Below are 21,359 nucleotides of genomic sequence, written 5' to 3' on the forward strand. Positions count from 1 at the left end.
AATTGATCAAGAATAATTAACATAGTTTGGTGTAAGGGGGTTATATAGGGAGGAAATTGGCCTAATCATTATCCGGGTTGTAAATTGTAGTAATTCCAAATGTGGTATGGGCACAGGGAGATAGAAATATATACCATTTAAACTGCCTGGTGTGCCCGGAAGCCAGTCTGTACATGTGTGGGCAGGTGAGTGAGAGCTGTGATGGTAGAGGAAGTGAGGAAAACCATTTAGTCAATGAATAGTGCTTAGACTGCCTGCAAACCAAGAGAAACGAGAAGACAGTCAGATCCTACTTCACACCGTACTAAGAAAATCGGTTATATTTTAATCAATTAAAAAGGATGACTAAAATCCTAAATATGAAAATCCAAAAATTTTAAACTTTTGGGAGGAAGAGGACAAACCCTAAAAACAGAAAACAAAAACACACTGATTTGATTACATTAAAATTAAGACTTTGTTAATAATAGGACACCATAAACTAAACTAAAAGACAAGCCACATAATTCGAGACAATATCTGCTACATATAACCAGTCAGGGATTAATATCCAGAATATTTAAAGAATTCCTACAGTCAGAAAGAAAAAAGACTACACCACAGAAAAATGGGTACAGGATGGGAACAGGGAGAAATCAGAGGCAAGAAAACTGTATAGGCAAATAAGCATGAAAGATGTTCAGCCTCGCTAATAGTCAGGGAGATGCAAATTGAAAACCATACAGTGAGTTACCGTCTCACACCTCAGACTGGCCAAAATTAAAAACCTGACAACACCAAGGGTTGGCAGAAATGTGGAGATTTTCAGACAATCCTACTGGGAATGAAAATTGGTAAAAATCACTGGAGAGTAAGTGCTGGTTTCTACTACAAGTCAGCAATTCTGCATCTACATAGAGACCCCCAAGAAAACCCGGTGTACATACATGAGGAAATATATTTATACAGGAATGTGCACTGGGGCATTGTCTGTAACAGAGGTAAAAACTGGGACCAACCAAATACCCATCAGGGAGGGAATGGACAAAGTATCTGATATGTATAAGATAGAATACTATATAGCAATTAAATGAAAAGGTTAAATAAATGTGGATAACTTAATGTTGAGGCAGAAAAGACGTTGCAGTAAAGTAGTATTCCATTCATGTAACTTAGAAAAAAGGCGTAGGTCCAGCCCCGGTGGCCTAGTGGTTAAGTTCAGTGCACTCTGCTTTGGCAGCCTGGGTTCGGTTCCCGGGCGTGGACCTATGCTGCTCTGTTAGTGGCCATGCTGTGCTGGTGGCCCACATGCTGAAAAATAGAAGATGGTCATGGATGTTAGCTCAGGGTGAATCCTCCTTTGCAAAAAAAAAAAAAAAAAAAGGCATAAAATAGCACTTTCTATTGTTGATGGTAACATAGAAGTACCCAAATTATAAAATCATGCATGGGGGAGGCATGGAAACATTCAGAAGAGCAGTGAGTATTCTCTGGGAAGGAAAGGAAGTTGGATTGACCTGGAGACAAAAGGAGGCTTCAACTCTGCAATGTTTTATCTCTTTTAAAAAAAGAAAGACTCAAAATGAAAGAGACCTGAAGTCAATAGTACAAAGTGTTCACATTTGTTACATTTGAAGCTTGTTATGGTAATTAAACTATTTTCTATATTTGGGTGTTTGAAGCAACAGCCGTCAACACCTTTCAGATTTCCCAGGAGGAGTTATGTGGAAATGAGTCCTTTCTTCCTTGGAACATACTCTTGAGTTGTGTGGCTGTGGACAGGGAGGTGTTTGTGCACATGCGCCAGTGCCTGCGTGTGCACACACTTGTATTCATCTTGTGCTCAGCTGGTGTTGCCTTGGCAACCTGGGATGCCCCATGGTCTGCTGAATCCCGGGTAGGCGAATGGCTTCGCACATTGGCTGTTCATTTCCCCTCGGGGAATAAATTCAGGAGCAGGCTGATCTGTCTGTCTGTCTTTGTCTGTCTCCATCTTCTAAATGTGCAATTTACCTTGTAATGATGACATCCTAGCTGTTCTACCCAATTCACATATCTCATTTTCAGTCATTCATTCCTGAGACATAACTATGAATGCCTAATCGAAAATGAGCAAAACGTGCCGCTCTAAAGCATTTTCTCTAAATAAGCAGTTAATATGCTTTAAGGACCAGGGGAGAAAGGTGCTGTATTTGCAGTGTCTCTGTGAATCCTCTTTTCCCACCACTGGGAGTGCTACAGCGGGAAGAGCATCCAGCTGTGGGACAACACCAGCACACGCCACGAAATGCTGCCTAGTTAATGCTGTGGAATAAATGCCTACCTTCTGGTCACTGTGGTCCATAGGAACCTTCTGGCTTGAATTGCTCCTTGTTCAGCCTGATTTGAAGGGGGAGCGTGCCAGCGCATCCTGCCCGGCCTCCTGGGCTCACTGGCCTGCTGTGTGTGCCAGTCTTCCAGCCTGTCACTTGGAGCAGTTGAGTCCCATGCTAGGGGCAGAAGGACAGAAACTGATGTATAAGGACACCTAAAGGCTGATTAGGCTCTTGGTCTCAGATGCATCCCCAGGGCAATATCTTAGTGAGTTGTTAAGGCTGGATTAAAGAAGAGAACGTAAACATGTGCCTTTTTATCAACACAGAAGGGTTTACACTCTTAGAATGTTAAAGCTGGTCGTATGTTAAGGATTTCTGATTTGACCTAACCAGCCAGCCAGCCAGTATTACTGAATTCTGTGTCTTTGCCAGGCCTTTTAAGAATGTGAAGCCTGAGGTCCAAGGAGGTTGCATGACTTCTTTTCATTAGCTAAGTTAGCATCTCTCCGTGGATAGGTGCCCACTTGGTACAGGTTCCTGCATCCTTCTTATAAGGGTCAGTAGAGCTGCCTCTTTTCCTGCCACACTTCTGAGACCATCACATTGGGCCCTTGGGTAAGGACTTGATGGGTCAATATTGAGCCCTTAGCTGCTGGGACTCAGGATCTTACTCCAGTGACGACATGAAGATGCTTCACCCGTGGGGCGGATGCGTGGTTTGCCCGTCAATCTCAGTCCAGATGTACATTCATACGGAAAGAAGGCCCCCCCTGCCACCACCACAGGTGTTGATTCTCCCTGATAAGCAGCCAGGGCCCTGTTCCCAGGCGGGCATTGTCCGGACATCAGCCCTTGGCCCGAGACACCAAGAGGGAGAAACCATCAAATGGGTTTCACTCTGAAAAGGCACTTGAACAAAGGACTCGCTCAGCATCTGTCTGGACAAAGTAATGGATTTTTGTAGGTCTGGTAACAGTTCTTATATTCTGTAAAGCCCGGGTGCTGAGAACAGCATAGCGTGAATGTAATTAGTGCCTTTTCTCTTCTTTATTAGGAAAAAACATTAACATGGAATGCGAGTCAACTGGTTCCTCCCTGCCGTTCTGAGAATTTCTCTTCTTACTGATTGTAGCCTTTCGGAACAATTAATCTCATTTGCTTGATGCACACATGGTATATTTAGAGTTTGATAGTAAAGCGTTTCCTAGAAACTGATAATAGCAGTTGCCTCTCTGGAAGGGCCTGGGCTGGGCAGGAGGCTCCACTTTTATTGAATATCTTTGTAGGATTTGAATTAAATTTTCTCAAATGCATATCAGTTTCAATTAAATGAACTTAGTTAATTAGAAAAGTCTTCTGTTGTAGGACACAGGGATCCCTGTGCTGATCATACTGCATCTACTAACTGTTAACTCTGCACAGAGTCATCTGAATTTCCACCTCCCAGTTCTTGTACTTACCAATAGATGATACAACCAAGTACTTAAATGCCTCGAGCCTCAGTTCTCGAATCTGTAAAATGGGAGTAAGGACGCTTGGTTATCCTCACAGAGTGTTGTAAAGGTGAAATGAGGTAAGTGTATCACTCTTCCTGCATTAAAATTACAGTCCCCAACTTCCCCCTGACTGTGTATGCCCCGATGGTAAGAAAAGTGTTATTTAACCTTTATATTCCCCAACCCCCAGCTGCATGTTCTGTAACATCCGGATGGGAAGGGATATTCAGTCCCACTGTTTACTGCTATATCCCCAGTGCCTGGTACGGTGCCTGGCATAGTGCAGGTGTGGTGTAAATGTTTGTTCAATGAATGAATGCATGCATGCATGATTAGGGGTTCGGTTAATGTTATTTGATGCTTGAATACTGATTTGCTGAAATAATTTACACACGTCCTGTCTCATCTCCAGTGGTTAGTGTTAATAAATGTCCTTGGCTCCAGAGAGTATACACTTTGGAGTGTACATTCCTTTTGCTTAGTTTCCATCAACTGGCCCATCATACATTGGTCTCAGCATCCACCAACAAACCTAGTTGTTCTGCCTCCTGACATTAAGCACATCAGTGGACATCTCATTATTGCTCATCAGGGGACATCTCATTATTTCTTCAGCAGACACTCTGTTATTTTCTCTGCTGTATTGATGAGAAATCCCATACCTCATGGGAAAGGCCAGGGGTTGGCAAGTGAGAGCAAGAAAATATCTGGTAGTGACATGGTCCTCTTGTGTGGGTGAGGAGCTTTCCCACCTGAAACAACTTGTGCCCCAAGCAACAACAGTGAACAGTCCCGGTACACACAATGGCCAGTCCCCATAGGATTCATGGATACAGGGCCAGAGGATGACACCAGGTCAGATCACAGTCCTTGGCACTTGGCTCCAGCAGGGCGGCACTAGGGTTGGCATTGCCTGGAGGTGCTACCCATCAGCGCTTCCCAGCTCTGGACCAGCCACACGGTTCCCATGAGGGTTGTGCTCTCACCTGCCCGGCAGCTGGAGCTGTCAGCCTCTATCTCAGATTCCTGACCAGCATCCAGATTAACTGAAATGTGCAAGATCGGCGAGTGCATCGTGGTCTGTGGTACGGAGGCCGTCTCAGACACTTGTTACAGATGCAGATTCTGGATGCCACCCAGACCTTTGGGGAGAGGCTCTCTGGGCTAGAGTTCGGGAAGTGTCAGCTTTAGCAATCTCCAGTCAACTCTAATTCATGGGAGAGGTTGAGAGCCGTGCTGGAGTAAATGGGAGTGTGGCTTTAAGAACTGGACAGACCTGGGTTGAGTCCAGGCTCTCCCACCTGCCGGCTGTGTGGCTTGTGGCATGCAACCCCGCTGGGCCTCTGTGTCCTCCTCTGTATGATGGTGTGACAGTGACAGTGTCTGTCTCTGAGTTGCCAGGATGGGGTGACTGTGTGGGAGGCAGCATGGCCTGTGTCTGTCCGACCACAGGCACTTATGAGTGTCACTTGGTGATGCAGAGGTGACGATGACTACCCTGCTGGGGATGTGGTGGTGACATGGTGACGATGACCACCCCGGGAAGAGAGTTTTAGTAGTTCTTCTTCCCACAGCTCCCAGCACAGAATGGGTGCCTGAGTGGTGCTCAACACATGAGTGAATTATTGGCTATTTTTGGACAAATCGAACACTAAAACCCAGAAACATTAACTCCCTGATTAGCTGTCACTGTTGTCTGTGCGTCAGCAAACTCTCCAGAGTGATTTTCTGAGGGAAGCCTTTTAACTGCGTTTGGCAAGGGATGGGCGCTGGTGAGCGAGTGGGGCAAGTATAGAAGATGCAGCCCACAGAAGCGGTAATCGGAGCTTCCTCTCCGTTGTCCCTTAACTGCCTTAGTCTCAATTGAGCTGAGATAATTTTTCTAAAATGTTAAAACATCTTTTATTTTCCATCCTGGGAAACCTCAGTTCTAGCTGCATCGAAGGCATGCTTTTGAGCACCCACCTAATGCAGCAGTGTCTGGCGGTAAATACCATGCCAAGAGTGACATGTGGCTCTAAGCCCTGAAAACTGGGTCATTTCTTTATGGGAATAATTAAAAAATCTATTAAAGTCTCTGGGACTCTTTGATTGAACCCTCATAAACACCAGCACCTTGATTTGCTGCACCTTACTGAAGAGCAGGACAGTAGTTAAATGACAAGTTCAGGATGTTTGCACTATATTCGTTTAGAAGCCTGTCTAGTCAAATAAATCGCTCAATTGTCTCCTAGCTGTTTTGGAGAGCAGTGTGGGAAACTCTGTAGACAGGTTTGCTGGATCGAGGAACTCACTTGGGGAAGTGAGACTGAGAAATGTGATTGGCCTTTGAAAAATTAATAGAAAGCCACCCAGCTAGTCCTGCAAACTCGGCCTTTGCACATGGAAGCTGTTGCAGATTAATGTTCCTGGGTTGGAACAGCCCCTAACTCAGTGTTCAGATTTTGAACGGAGGTGTAGTGGATTGTGTCTCATGTCCCGGTCACCTTCACCTCTGTAAGAGTGGCCTGGCCATGTGGTCTTAGAAGGAGCACAAGTCATGGAATCAGGTGGGTCTGAGTTCTACTCCTGAATCTGCTACAAACCAACCTTGGGGCTCAGTGAAAGCCTCAGGTCTTGTAACTGTCACCTGAGGAATAAACTAGCTAATTGACCCTCATGAGGATTAAAGAAGCTATCGTATATGGTGTACACACACACACACACACACACACATGCATACATACATACATACACATATACACTATGGAATACTACTCAGCTATAAAAAAGACAAAATTGTGCCATTTGTGACAACGTGGATGGACCTTGAGAATATTATGCTAAGTGAAATAAGCCAGAGAAAGACAAATATTGTATGATTTCACTCATGTGGAAGATAAACAAACACATAGATAAGGAGAACAGATTTGTGGTTACCAGAAGGGGAAGGGGGGAGAGGGAGGGCGAAAGGGGTAAAGGGGCACATATGTATGGTGACAAATGGAAACTAGGCTATCGTTGGTAAACATGATGCAGTCTATACAGAAACTGAAATATAATAATGTACATCTGAAATTTACACAATGTTATAAGCCAATATGACCTCAATAAAATAATTTTAGGGGCTGGCCCCGTGGCCGAGTAGTTCACGTGCTCCACTTTGGCGGCCCAGGGTTTCGTCGGTTCAGATCCTGGGCACAGACATGGCACTGCTCATCAGGCCATGCTGAGGCGGCGTCCCACATGCCACAGCTAGAAGGACCCACAACTAAAATATACAACTATATATACTGGGGGCATTTGGGGAGAAAAAGCAGAAAGAAAAAAAAATAGATTGGCAATGTTGTTAGCTCGGGTGCCAATCTTTAAAAAAGGAAAAAAATAATAATTTTAAAAAAGACAAAGAAACTGTCTTATCCGTGAAAGTGGGTAACATCACACCGGAGTGCTCAGCCGATCCTGGTTGGCTGCTCTGTTGCTCTGTCGTCTCCTGCTTGGGCATGCGACTAGGTAATTTGCTAATCTGCTTTTTTTTAAGCCTGGAAAGCAACACTCAGAAATTGTTCAATTCGGAGGTTAATTAGGTCTCACATATCTGAGATTTGCGTTAGTGACTGTCTTCTCCTTGGATCAGACATACTTCTGCCCGATCCTGCCTTTCCTGTTCCCGACACTCATTTCTGTCAAGCATTTTAAGGAACGCTGAGTTAAAGAAAAAAAAAAAAGCAAGGAAAAAAAAGCCCTGAAAAACAATTTTCTTATTCATTTAAATGACTGCAGTCATTGATAAAGACTGGACTCTTATCAAAACTTGATGCCCGGTGCCCTGAAAGACAAACGCAGTGAAGGTAATCAACGAGATGGATGTGTTCCGTGATCTTGTTACTAGCTCACTCTACTTCGTTAAGCTGCCACATCCAGAAATGGAGTTCCCCTCGAGAGAAAATGCTGGTTAAGACGCCTTTTTAGGCCCCCACATTTGTCCTCTTAGCAATCTCTCCCTTTATTTGATCTCTGTTTTGGAGTCCTTTACGTAGGTGAAGTAATTTCTAAAGGAAGTAGCGGAAAGGCCCATTAAATGATAGTTTGGGGACTGTACTGCATGGAGTTACGTAACTTTCCACGTCATGTTGTACTGATTAAGCACTGGTGTGCATTGTGCAAGAGTTTTTGTAGGAAATAAGCAATGTTCCAGCCGACACACAAGAGGACTGGAGTAAACCTGTGATGAAACGTTCGGGACAACATAATTACCCATGTATTCTGGTATAGGGAAAGGCCCAATTCACGTTAAGTGCTAACGGTACAGGAGATACTGTTTATTCTCCTAAAACCTGTCTGGTTCATGTTAAAGTTGGTTGGATAATATATAGGCACAAATTATGCAGGCATTGGTCTAGAGGGAAAAGGCAGAAGCGTTCATTCATTTCGGACTCTGAGCTTGAGTTGACGTGCACATTGAGTACGTGGCTGGAATATGAGGCTGGGAGGCCTCTCTTAGGTTGAATCAATGATGCCAAGGAGGAGGAGATCTGAGAGAGAAGAGAGGGTGTCAGATGTGGTTTATGGCTAAAACAAAGGAAGGGGCATCTTTTCGAATAGGGAGAATGTGGAGGGGGGCTTGCCCTGTGGTGGGTCACAGGACTGCTCCAGGACACAGAGTGACCTGGGGTCGTCAGGGAGGTGCAAGGGGAGTGGATGATTTCAGTGGTGCTGAGACCGTCTCACAGGTGTTTAGAGTCCTTAGGAGCAGTAGACCCTGGTGAAAGTCAGAAACCGTGGGTGGGGTGGAGAGAGAGAGCGCGCCATCTGTTTGTTCTGTGCTGTCATTTTTGAGGCATCAGGAGTCAGATGTATTAAAATAATAACCCCCAAAGCATAAAACAAGGATGTCCTGAGGTTAATGTGCGTGTTTTACCCCGGGGGGGATGGAGATCCAGGCTCTCCTGGTTTGTAGGGCGCTAGCTCAAAAAGAGTGCGCGTTTGTTTATTTTCTAAATCTTTGAAAGAAGCTCTTTAAGAAATAAGTTGGTGCCTTTAGGAGGAGCCAGATTGACACCCTGGGGGGACTTGCCATTCCTGGACCAGCGAGCCACACGTCTACTCTCCAGTGGGGCCAGAGAGGTACCTTTGAGGAAGAAGTCAGCTCAGTGAACGGGAGCCCCCCTTCTGACCTCATTTCTTGAATGAACTGGGCAACCCCATACATGGTCCCAGATGGCCCACTAGCAAAATCAGAAGACTTATTTTTTCTCCTTGTGACCACACACACACATACCTCGGAGTCTTGGAATTACTTCACTTAGGCTGACACGGGTCTGACTGAAACCCAGGCCAGCCACTAAAAACTCCTCAGAGCTCAAGCTTTCTAGGAACACTGGCCGGGTTCGGGTCCCAGCTCCTCTGCCTGAGGGTGCAGCACCCCGAGGGCAAGCCAAGTTTCCTCTCTGAACTTCGTGTGCTGTTTAAAATCAGGATAGTAACCTTGTTTTGCATGAGTTTTCTGAAGATGAAGTGATATTTATCAAGTATCTAGCTGAGTGGCGTGTACAATGGACTAAAAATATTGTAGTTAAGATTTTTCATTTTAAATTCTTTGACCCATGACCTTCTTTCTGCTAGTTTATTAAAATCTAGATTTGTTTTCACAGGTTTTGGATATTCGACATTGACACTGAAATAATGAGTTAGGTTTAAAATTATGTTCAAATTGGTAGAACAGAAGGGAGATATATATATATATATATATATATATATATACACATATATATAAAAATAAGAGGTATAGGTTGTTTTCTCAGTGCTGTTTTTCTGTGATCTTGGCAAATGTGATGATTATGCATAGAAAACAGTAATGAGGACCCTGAGCGTTTATGTGATCTGTGCAGATACAAAACTGAAACTAAAAGTGAACCTTTTCAAAAAGTAAATCTGCCTTGGGTAGGATCAGTCATGGCCGAAGAAGGGAAATAAAGTCGCTGCCTATCCAGAAGAGTAATATTTCAGCTCTGGGTACTATTTGAGGAGATTTTATGGCTTTCTGATGTGTAAAATGAGTTTGTACCATATCATAGATGGAGTCATTTGTGAGGAAAATGAAAAATGTATTACTTCTGACATCTTTTCTTTTTGTTTTATTGAAGTGACATTTGTATACTATGACATTTCTCTGCACCAACTTGTTTTCTTTCTCAGTGACCCCAGCCGGCATCCAGGTCCAGGTCAAGGGGCGCGTGTTGCCCCAATTTTCGTGCTCTGCTGAGTTACAGTTGGGACGTCGATGAACCTGTGAGCCTCACCATCAGAATGTTTTCCAGAAGAACAACTCTGGAATTGAAATAAGCAAGAGCCAGTGCAGCCAGGGCCGCAGACCAGGGCACACAGCTCAGCCACAGCAGAACAGATACCAAGTGCCCTGGGCTCTGCTGAGCCTCCATCTTTCTACCGCTCGGGCCTGGTTAGGCGGCCCAGGCTCTGAGCAGTGCCCTGGGCTAAGTTCTTCCAGCGTGCTCAGTCTCTGAGGTTAGCCAGCCAACTTGATAAGGTCTCCAGCGTGGGCCACTGCTTGTTGGACAGCCTGTGCAATAAATAGAGTGGGCACTGGGGTCTCAGGAAGAGAGCAGGCTCCGACACCAGACTGACCTCTGGATTTGGCTTTGCCACTGTGAGCTGCGTGATCTGGGGCAGGTCACCAAATGTCTACAGGTCTCACTTTCCTCTGGTTTGAATAGCCATGCCCACCTCCTTTAAAGGGATGCTCTGAGGTCTGAGTGGGTTGGTACATGGAAAGGCCTTATGATCTACCCCGAGCTTCATAAATGTTAGCTATGATTGTGGTGGAGTTGTGATGCAGGCTAAAAGGGAGAGATCTGTGTGAAAGGGGCAACACACAGCTTGTCCCACGAATGTTGCTTCCTTCATTCCCTTCTGATTAGTTCAGGTGGGCGAGAGGTGTGAAGAAAGGAATGTGCTTTGAAAAGATGTGCGTTCCCTAGAGGCTTTTTCCAAATCCCTGTGCTTGTGCAGAGGGACAGTGGGGCCCAGGGGCCTTAGGGAGGAGGAGCACCATGTGGGCTGCGCTCCCCCAGCCTCCCTGCCTTGCAGCTTCACTCCACTCTTGACAGCCTCGGAGGCAGGCAGGTGGTAGACGGCGGAGCAGGTGCCCTGACCACAAACCACCACATGCTGGCTGGTGTCCTTGTTTTTCTTTGTTCTCCCAGCATGCAGCAAGGACCCCGGATGAATTTTGTTGAATTATGATCTAGCACAGAGTAGATGCTCATGTGTTGTAATCTATGTGTTCAGTGTTTCATATAATATTACTCTTGGAAGGGGCCCCACTAAAACAACAAAATACCTGAGCTCGATGCAGATCTCTTGGAGAATGGTCAGGCACATTAACGTACTAAAGGCCCTGAGAAGTCCTGTACAGAGAAACCAGTTTAACTTCATTCAACCCAATGTTTCCCAGCTCCATTTGGTTTGAGAAGCTTTTTTTTCACTTTCTCCCAGGACACTTACTAACAGCCACACATCCTGGGAACCACTGATCAATGGCATGTTGGTGGGTATTAGTCTGTAATCATACATCCTCGCACATTTCTCTGTAATTGCCGGACTTGTGTGTAGGCATTTGCTTCCTTTCGAGTGCTGATGTCGGTGCCTGGCTGTACAACACCCTTTGTGTGACTGTTTCTCCTGTAGCTCTGTTGTTGATGTCAGTGGGGACTGAGTGAGTGGCTAGACTCATGTTTCCATCTTCAGAAGCCCTGTTGATCTCTTGCATAATGACACCTGAGCTTCCTTAAGCCTCAAGTCAGTTGTAAATGATGAGACAAGACCTACTGGGCAGTCCCTGGGGGCATCGTGATTATTTTATCTGATACCCTATAATGCAGTTAACTTTGCTGTGAAAGCATAGCCAGGGTGCCCTCGACTTCTCACCACCTCCGTCGTGGGTCCCCCTGGTCCAGCAAACATTCTGTCTCACTTGGACCATCACAGTAGCTGCTTCACCAGATTGTTTGCAGCACAGCAGCCAGGGCCGTCCTGCTAAAACACCAGGCGGATCAAGTCAGTCCAATGCACAGGACATGCCAGAGTCCTGACAGTGGCCTCCACGGCCCCCTGTGACCAGGGCCCTGCCACCCTGCTCCTCCTCCACCCGCCTGCAGTCACCCCAGACTCCTTGCTCTTCCTCGAATGCTGCAGGCAGCCTCTGTTTCCTCTTCCTTCTGCCAGGACACTCTTCCCTGTGCTATCCAGATGGCTTGCTTCCTCACTTACTTCCGGCGTCTGTCAAAGAGCCTGCCTTTGCTGTCCTATAGGAAGCAGCAGCCCTTACCCACCCCACTCCCTGCCCCAGTTGTTATTCTCTAGCTCAGTCCCTGGTCCCTGCTGCCTCTCCCCCGCAACACCCATCAGTGCCTGACATGTGACGTATTTACTCAGTTATTTGTCTATTGTCTCCTCTCCCTCCGGGGTGTCAGCTGACTTAGGGCAGGCCTTGGCTTTGCTCCCCAGCTCCTAGCACAGTGCTTGACATGTCGGCAGAGCTCAGCACTAGCTTCTGAACGGATGAGTAACGGCGATCGCCATCCTTCGTTGGTGACGTGACCAGGAAGAGTTACACACAAGAGGTTGCTGAACGTCAGGGGGCTTCTCAGTCTGCCGTGTTATTTGGAAAGACTCCGCCTGGCAGCTTTTTCCAAGTCCAGAGGCGGCTGCCGCTTCTGAGTGAAGTTGTCACAGCTGCAGGGGAGAGTCAGTGACGCATCAGCATGTGGATGGGGACTGAAGCCTCCAACGGGGAGGGGATGGCGCAAAGACAGCCCAGAGGAGAAGAGGCAGAACTGCAGGCGGCGATGCAGGCAGCTCCCCATCACTCGAGCTTGTTTTCCTGTAATGATCATTTACTGCATGAGTGCTTTTCTGCCAGGGTCTGTCCTTGTTGCCTCTTACAAATGCCATTGTATTTTAATCTTCTCGGTTACAAGCCTTAGAGGTAGCAGTGGCTTGCACCTGAGCGAATGGCTCCCCATTAGGGGTCAGTTTGGATAACAGAGCAGAAAAGGGCACAGTCTTTCTGGGCCTCAATTTGCTTGCAGTGAAATGAACAAATCAGAAATGAAGGTCTTAAAGGTCCCTTCTCTCCCAGATGTTCCACGGTTCTAGAAATAAAGTCACCATGAAGCCATTGGACCACGTGTGTCATTCATTTCGTGACTGAGCATAGCAAAGCACTTAAGAAATTAGAGCTACACCCAGAGGTGGTGGTGGCCTTGTGAAGACTCTCCCCTTCTTGCCCCCGACCGTTTGGCTGTAGAAATGGTTAAGAAGCTCAGAGACTGTGTGGGCTGCAGGAAAAGCCTCATCAGGTGGAAGCCATCCTTCTGGAAGGGGAGCACTTCCCCCAAACTCAGGAGTAGGGGAGGGTCTGCCGTACCCCCTGCTGGATTGAGGTAGAAGCATCTTCAGAGAATCCCCAAGCGGCTGGAGAGAGCACGAATGAATCACAGGGGAATATAAGGTTGAATAACTTCAGAGAAGTTTTCTTCTTGATGAAAAAGAAAATGTCATTTGTTGAATGTGAAAGTACAACTCTGGTAGCAGCTTATCGACCAAAGCTGTCACAGACTGTAAACTGGAAGATTCCTTGTCATGTGGTCTGCCGGGAAAATAGCCAGTGGCCCGGCAGTTCTGACAACACAGCTTCCTGAGGAAGAGGGACGGAAGTCTCGGCTGGGCTGGTAGGAGAGGGAGCCAAGCCATGTGCAGGTGGGTGGGTCTGTGCCTAGCAGACCCTGAAGCTAGGAGCTTTTCCAGACACCCAAAGAGGGCAACCGGGGCTCTTCTCCATCCAAAGGGAGTGTGAATCCTAAACTGGGATCCCATGAGCTCATCAGGTCTCTCAGCAACACAGCGAATTTGGGATCGTTATTCCCATTTCATGGATGGGAACATGGGGTCTCATGGAGATTGTGGCTTGCTCTGCATTGTACTGCCTGCTGCTGGAGGGAGAGCGTATTCCATACCTCTGATATTTTCTCGACACTCGGCCTGTACTTTGCGCCAGCTGCCGTGTTGGCCACTGCCACGGTAGCCGGTGGAGTAAGGTCTGATCCCAATGCTACAGGCCTTCTAGGGCAGAGATCTCACTGCAGCAGAAGGCCAGATGATGTGAGTGTTGTCCCTGTGGTCTGATGTACTCTAGGAGCGCAACGCAGGGAGCCCTTCGTCGGTGAGGCACGTCTGGGCCACCAGCTCAGCTGGATTATACTTGTCAGTCGAGAACGTCAACTATTAAGAATATACAAAAGGTCATTTTCCAGTGATATAGAAAATGTCACTGATCATCAAGCTTCATCACTTGGGTTTAAATCCAGCTGAGATGCAGAGCCGTCATACAACTGTGGAATCTGAAAGGACCTTCAGAGATCCTACTGGCAGGAGGAGGTTGGGGAAGGGCTTGGACTTTAAGTCAAACACACTGGGTTTAATTCCCAGACCTGCACCCTACAGCTCTGTGACCTTGGGCAAGACGCTGAACCTCTCTGAGCCTCAGTTTCTCACTTTGTCAAATGACATAAGGATAGCACTCACAAATAGACACAGTGATGACCAAGCCTCATGTGGTCACCCCACCCATCTTTTCTGCACCACGAGGGCACAAGCCTTCTTCCAAGGAGCCAGGCTGAGGCCTCCTCATCTCCCCTCATCTAGGCAGGAGTTTCAGCATCATTTCCCTTCGTCTGGACCTTGGCAGGGGAGAAATACATGGGGGAAAGTCGATGCCTTTGTTGCTGCCCAAGAAAAAGAAAGGAAAATAAGGCTGTTGGGCAGCTCACTGGGCTGTGTGGGCAGCTGGCCGCCTGCCGGCTCTTTTGAGCACAGCTCCTGTTCCAGCCAAATACCTGGGCACGGATGTGAAGCGTGGGTGCAAAGAGGCAGAGAAAGAGCTGGAAAGAAAACTGGCACCTTTGGAGGGCTGCAGGGGTGAAAATGCCCCGCGATTAGGGTTTCCTTCCAGGCCTGTAGTTTAAGTTACAGCCATAATTTATTGCTATTAGGGGCACTGAACTGTACTTGCCCTGGGCTCTGTAAACACAGGAAATCAGCCAGGCCTGTTAGAAGTGGGTTCAAACAGTCCTAAGGAAATGAGGCTTAATGGTTAAAGAGCAGCAGGAGACAGCAAGCCTGCCCCCTGCCCATCCTGGTCACCGGATCACCCACCTCTCCTGTTCCATTTGCCCACTCACACACTTTCCTTCAAAAATCAAATTCATACAAATTACTGAGTGCCCAGTGTGCCAGGCTCTGTGCTGGGGGCGATGAGGGAAATGGAAACTTTGAGGACGTTGTTCTTCTCTGTAGAGGGAGAGGGATGGGCGTTTTCAGACCCAGAGCATTGTGGGAATTCAGCAACATGGCCTGGTGAAGAGGAGAAGGAAGAGGAAGAGGAGAAAGCCAGAAGGATCAGGCCGGGATCTGATGTGGAGGCAAGTGACCTGGCTGGAGGGAAGGTCTCTAGGGGGAAAGGTCCAGTTTGCAGTCCCCACAGGGGTTGGTGCGTTCTGACTCAGTTCGATAGCTAAGCAGGCAGCGCAGATGGAAGCCGGGGACCGCAGGGGATATGTAAAGGCAGGTGAGCAACAGTTCCTAGTTCCAGGTGATAGAGCTATTCAGAGAGGCCTATGACAGGCAAGGTCCGTCCTCAGGCAGGCTGGGGCAGGCAAGAGCTAGGCCTGGGGATGACCTTCGGTAAATTTAATGCCAGGAGCCTTCCATTTTTCATAGGCTTGGGTCCAGGGCAGGCTTCCATTCCCAAGGGGGAGCCGGACTGCTAAGTGGGCAAGAAGTTGGGCGTGTTTCCATGCGGCAGTGAGGTCGTGGGTGAACAGGCTGCTGTGTGCTCAGGATAACTGTTGGGGGCGCAGCCTCTGCCTACTGACTGTAAGATTGAGTCTAGTCCCTGCTCGCTGGTGGGGCTGGGGTGCCTGACCACTTCTCCTCCGTCAGGAGGGGCTGCACTGAGAGGGGGATGGCTTCAGAAACAGTGGCCAAGACACCTGGTGAAGGTAAGAGCTGGTAGTTTAGTTGGACCTAAGCATAAAGACAAATGGCTGCAATTCATTACCAAATGAATTATAAAGACACTACTTGTTATAGGATTGAAGAGTGCTGAGAAAGGATTTCAGGCTAGGGCACTTCCAAAGAGGAGGTGGACATTCCAGACAGGATACAGTGTGGAAAAGGCCCAGAGATGTAAGGCTGGGAGACAGCAAGCCAGGTTCTGATGCTGCAGGTTTGTTGCGGGTGACTAGGAAAGGCTTTGAAGGCCAAAGGAGGGAACTGGTCCTGACCACATCAGGATATAGGCAGTGGGAGTCTCTGTGGCCTTTGTAAGTTGATACGGTGGTAGTGTACAGCATGGGACTGGGAGGAGGGAAGCAGAGAGACCGATGTGAAGAACTATTGCATGACTTAATGAATTAACAAGAGCCTGAATCGGCATGGTGACAGTGGAAGTGGAGGAGAAAGAAGGGATTCCAGAGATTTATCAAAGCAAGAGTGGACAGGACTAAGGAAAAAGACCACAAAGACTGAGTGAGTGACAGGTGGTCACAGTCACGGAAGGGGAGGAGGCAGGGATGATTAGAAGAAGACGGTGGATGAGCTTTGAGCAGGCAGGTTTCAGGTGGCATCTGAATGTTAATATCTCAAAGTGAGTTACGTGAGGTTAAGATATTAGGAAAGGTTCGGGGTGGATTGAATATTTGGAAATCTCCTCTGTAGAGTGGATCTCTGTAGAAGTCACAGTGGAGACCACTTCCTTGGAAGAGAGTATAGGGAAAGAAGGCAGAGAGTCAGCCACTCAACACCCATGTGTGATGGGCCAAAGAAGGAAGAGGAGCAGATAAAGGAGAACTCCAAGGTGAGGAGGGAGCCGTGAAAAGCAGTGAGGCGCCATTTGCAAATGAGACAGTCAAAGGAGATGACATGGACAGTTCTAGCTGCTATAGGTGCATGAGGGAGGAGGAGGCTTAGGGAGAGTGGTTACTGGAACTGATCCCTCAAAGGTCCAGAGGATTTTTAAGAATGTGATTTCGGTAGAGTTGGAGGAGCTGGGATTAAGGGGTAGGGAAAGAGTGGGTGGTGGTGAAAGAGTCTAAGGAAGCAGAGGGAATCAACAAACTGCCAACGCTGTGAGTGAGACCAAATCATGTTCCCTGAGGGGGAAGGAGCTAGTGTTGAATGTGCTGGAAAGAAAAGAGCCACAGAATGAAGCCCCTTCTGGAGAAGGTGGGAAAGGGCCACACGTGAGTAAGGAGTTTATCCGTAGAAGGGCAAAGACAGTCCCGTTCTCAAATACAGGGGCAGTAGAAGAAAGAAGTTGGGGTAGAGGTGAACCTGTGGGGGTGCAGAGGACAGGAGAAGGGGTGCTGCACCCGATAGCCACTGTCATCTTAGAAACATGCAAGGAGAGAGCCATGGCTGTGGGTGGTAGGGGAGGGTGAGAGAGTGGACATTTAGGGATGAGAAACCCCAAAGTGACCGTTGTGGAGGATGGGCTCCAGAATCAGTGAGAGGACAGTGAAGGGTGAGGCGAGCCCTCAGGGATGAGTGGCGTTCCCCACGGTGGTCAGGAGAATGTGCACAGGGGACCCCGTGTTGGGGTTTGGTCCAACAGGGTGGAGAGCTAGAGGCTTCTGGAGGGACACATGAGCCAGGGATGTGCAGGAACTATCTGAAATCAGAGGGAGGCCCCAGACCATCCCAGATTTGGAGAAGTTGGAAGGAAAGAAGTTCTTGAGGGAAGCTAAGCGAGTGATGGAGAGGGGAGAAGGCTGGCTGGGACGTGCGGGGGACGGGGCTTCAAACCGAGACCACAGAGATGGAGCAGAGAGGTGATAACGTGGGTCAGGGCTGGATTGTGGCTGACACAGAGCTACATGTGAGGGATGGAGGCCTCTGGAGGACTGAGGGGGACAGGCTGAAGATGACAGGGTCCAGGCCAGGGGAGGAGGTGTGGGTGATGTGAAGGGCACTAGATAAGTGTTAGGTACTTCAGTTTTAATAGCTCTGCTGTTAAGAAGCTGTGTGGCCTTGGGCAAGTCACTTGGGTTTCCTGGATGAGGGGCTGCTGTCAGCACCGCTCATCCTTTATTGTGCATGTGCTCTGGCAGGACAGCAGGGGCCCTGGAGGTGATTCAGAGCAGTGGCCTCAGGTGCTTCACCCTCAAGTCTCCACACCCGGGGCTGGCAAGTCCTTCCAGCCTGTTTTGGCTTGTGCCCCCACAGGGCTTGCTCATGGTGTCAGGAGCAGCAGCAGGCAGCCCTCACCGTGTGACACCACTGCTCACCTTCTGCCAGAACTGGAAGCTGTGAATTCCACAGCCGGGTTTACATCAGTGCCCTCCCCAGGCCCCTGGCCGCCTGAGCTCACCCTGGCATGGAAGCCAGGGCTGCTGTGGCAAGTCAGAAAAGTGAGGCAAGAGGGAGGGGCATCTGGCTGGCAGCCCAGGTCTCGCTTGTGGGCTGCACCTGACTGGGTGAACACAGAGGAGAGCCTGGGGGAGTCCCGAGCATATGGGTGCCCACAGTGTCCTCCCCATGCCCACCCTGCAGGTCTGCAAACCTAAGTGCCCAGCCCCTGCAGTTGTCGGGTGCGACCTGGCTGTCCCTCCGTTACAGCATGTGATGGCAGCATCTGATGCCACTGCCAGCACTGTCCTTGTGCCCAGCCTAGGACAAGGTGCCGCACGGGACTTTCTTTTTCCCCAGGAGACTATTTTTAAAGTACTCCAGCTGAACTGCTCCTGTGATCTATCTTAACTAGGGATGTGTGCATCCTTAACAAGGCGGGCAGGTGTGTGCATCCAGGAGGGGCTGACACCGTTCCTCCTGGGGGCTACCCAGGCTGACTGGCTCGTGTTTTCAGGTCTGCCCGAGTGGTCTTGCTCATTCTATCTCAGCTGTGCAGGCAGAAGTTGTGTGTCTGGGCGTGAGTCAGGTCAGTCCTGGAATTCTTGGCCTGGGACCTTCCTCTCCTCCACTCGTTGGGGAGGTGCCAGGGTTTCATCTAAAGACCTGTATAAAGCTGGCCCCTTCAGCATCCTGGACCCACAGAGCCTCTCTGGGGCCCATTTGGCTTGCTGGTGCAGAGGAAACATGAGAGCGAAGGGGATTTACGGTTCTCTGGAGTCAGACTGCCGGCCTTCGAAGCTTGGCTCTGCCGTTTACCGGCTCTGTGACCTTGGGCAGACTATGTATTTGGCCTTGTTCTCAAAGCCTCAGTTTACTCTTCTGTAACTTGGGATAACGAGTACTCATGTCATGAAATTCCTGGGAGACTCAGATCAGATAAAGCGTGTCGCTCTTCACTGTTGTGTTCAATAGATGCTAGTCCCCTCCTCCTTTTTTTTTTTTTTTCTTTAAGTTTAGAGGCTTCTTTTTATTTATAAACTGTTCATCACTGCTATGCAAGGCCCAGCCTCACCCTTGGCCGGGTGAGCTGCTGGAGCTGGAAGTGCTCAGGGCTCAGCAGGGAGACTTGAGCTGAGCCCTGAGGGGGCACGGAGAGTTTCTGCAGACTTGTGGGGGAGTGGCTTGGGGGGTGATTCTCCTATGACAGCACCCTCCTCTTGAGGCCTGCCTGATGGTGTCCAGAGTTTACCTGATGGCAGAGGTTCATGGGCAGGCAGGAAAGGGAGGCCTTTGACCCTGTCAAAGGGAGATCTGTCAGTGGCCCCTGGAGAGCCTGCCCGTGTCCCCTGCTGCTTGTGGGTGGCTCCATTCTGCTTGGGTTCCTTATCCCTGCAGGGTGCCTTATGGGGCAGACCTAAGGTTTTGGCAGTGCCCTGCCCGGGTGTGTTGGAAGAGGAGAAAGGAATCATCGTGGTCTTCATAGCAGGCTAGTGAGGACTGTGTCCTCTCCCTGTTTCTAAAACACAGGTCACACGGGGACCCTGTTGGGGAAGAGACACGGATGCAGGGCCTCTGAGACAGCTGTTGCCCCTTATCATTATCTTCCTCAGGTCATGTTCCAGCTACAAGGTGGGGACGGGTTTTCCCGACTGTTGTATATCCAGGATACAAGCTTCTCTCTAATGACGTGAAGTTTCTCACCAGCGAGCTAGACTTGTAACTTCAGACAATATATATTTTTTTCCCACAGCACGTACTTTTGTCATATCATGAAGCTTCTGGTTTGAAGCAGGGTTGAAATCTGTCGGCTCAATGAATTAACAGTCCCATCTCAGCAGATTTATTTGGCAGAAATACTAAATTCCTGAAACCATGTGGGGCTGGCCCGCATGACCCCTGCCCTGGGAGAGTAAAAAATTACATTGCAGGTTTTTGGGCTAACTAATATGGAAAAGCAGTCGAATTGTATTTATTTTCATTTTCTTATATTTTTACAGCGACCACCATTGACTCTCATGCTGGATTCTGTGTGGGTGGTGTTGGTTAAGTAAGTGACGTGGGGACAAGAAGGAGGTGGGGGGGGGCACAGCTCACACACAACCCAATGCTCCCCTGCAGAGAGAAAGCTGGCTGCCAGTAGACAGGCCCCTGACATGAGCCTGGCTGCCTTCTCCTTGACCTCAGCACTCAAAAGAGACTTGTTTCCACGTCTTATCATTGTGGGCAAAGTGGAGAATTTAGCAAATCCAGAAGGTAGCATAGTGCACAGTTTAGCATTTTCCAGAAATATGGATTCTCTCAAGCCACCTTAGAAATATTTTCAATCATTTCATTATTTCTGTGGTATATGATAAAAAGTGATTTTAATGACAGTAGAAAAAAAATCCTGGCTCTATGATGCATGACATCATATAGATTGTATATTCTCTCTAAACCATAGTCCTTGTCTGTTAAGGGGATACTAATAATAATACCATCCTCGGAGAATTGGAGTGAGGATTAAATGAGATAATACATGGGATTTCCCAGACGCGTAGCAAGTACTCAGTGAATGGCAGCCACCATCCCATTGTCATCTGTGTGATTGTGGTGCTTGTTGTTGTCCTAATTGCTCGTCACAGTTTTGGGGGGCCAGAGCACAATGTGCTGGGGGTCATGCAGCAGGAGGCCTGCCTTAAAGGCGAGGTCTTTCTTCACTCATTTGTCGGCAGAGATTTATTGAGCTCCCATTATGTGCCACGCATTTGGGCCACAAGAATGGATGAGCCACAGCTCTGCTCTGAGGCAGCACCTGCTCTGGAGAGATGTTACTCTGACGATGACTCTGAGGCAAGCAGGCTCCAGGAGCAGTGAGAACCCGGGGAAAGGGAGCCTGGAGGGAGGCTGTGGGAGGCAGGCAGAGTGTCTTGTCATTCCATGCCACCTACTACAGTGACGCCTCAGTTTTTAGAAAGCTAAGGCCAAAGCCGATTTGTCCTGAGAGGCTCACGCCTGCTGCGAGTGACAGGCAGGCAGCAGTCAATCCATCTTATTGTCTGGGGACTGGATTCAGCCAGAAGGTGTAGAGATGAGGCAGGAAGTCCTGTCTGAAGCCAAAGTTCCCATCCATTGGCATAAAATCCTCATGAGCCCTTGGGGGAAGGAAAAAAAGTGATACCAG

General features: G+C 48.4%; 1 protein-coding gene and 1 long non-coding RNA gene across 3 annotated transcripts in view; both read left to right on the forward strand.

The window, feature by feature from the left end:
- The window catches only part of SLCO3A1 (solute carrier organic anion transporter family member 3A1), a 288,987-nt gene that overhangs the window by 129,741 nt on the left and 137,887 nt on the right, over positions 1-21,359 (forward strand). The window lies entirely within an intron of this gene.
- LOC123281883 (uncharacterized) overlaps positions 9,570-21,359 on the forward strand; it is a 40,644-nt gene continuing 28,854 nt past the window's right edge. Inside the window, exon 1 of the long non-coding RNA XR_011497474.1 lies at positions 9,570-20,246. This is a non-coding gene — a long non-coding RNA (uncharacterized lncRNA). The remainder of the gene's footprint in view (positions 20,247-21,359) is intronic.

This window comes from Equus asinus, chromosome 2, assembly GCF_041296235.1.
Source record: "Equus asinus isolate D_3611 breed Donkey chromosome 2, EquAss-T2T_v2, whole genome shotgun sequence".
NCBI classification, from domain to species: domain Eukaryota; kingdom Metazoa; phylum Chordata; class Mammalia; order Perissodactyla; family Equidae; genus Equus; species Equus asinus.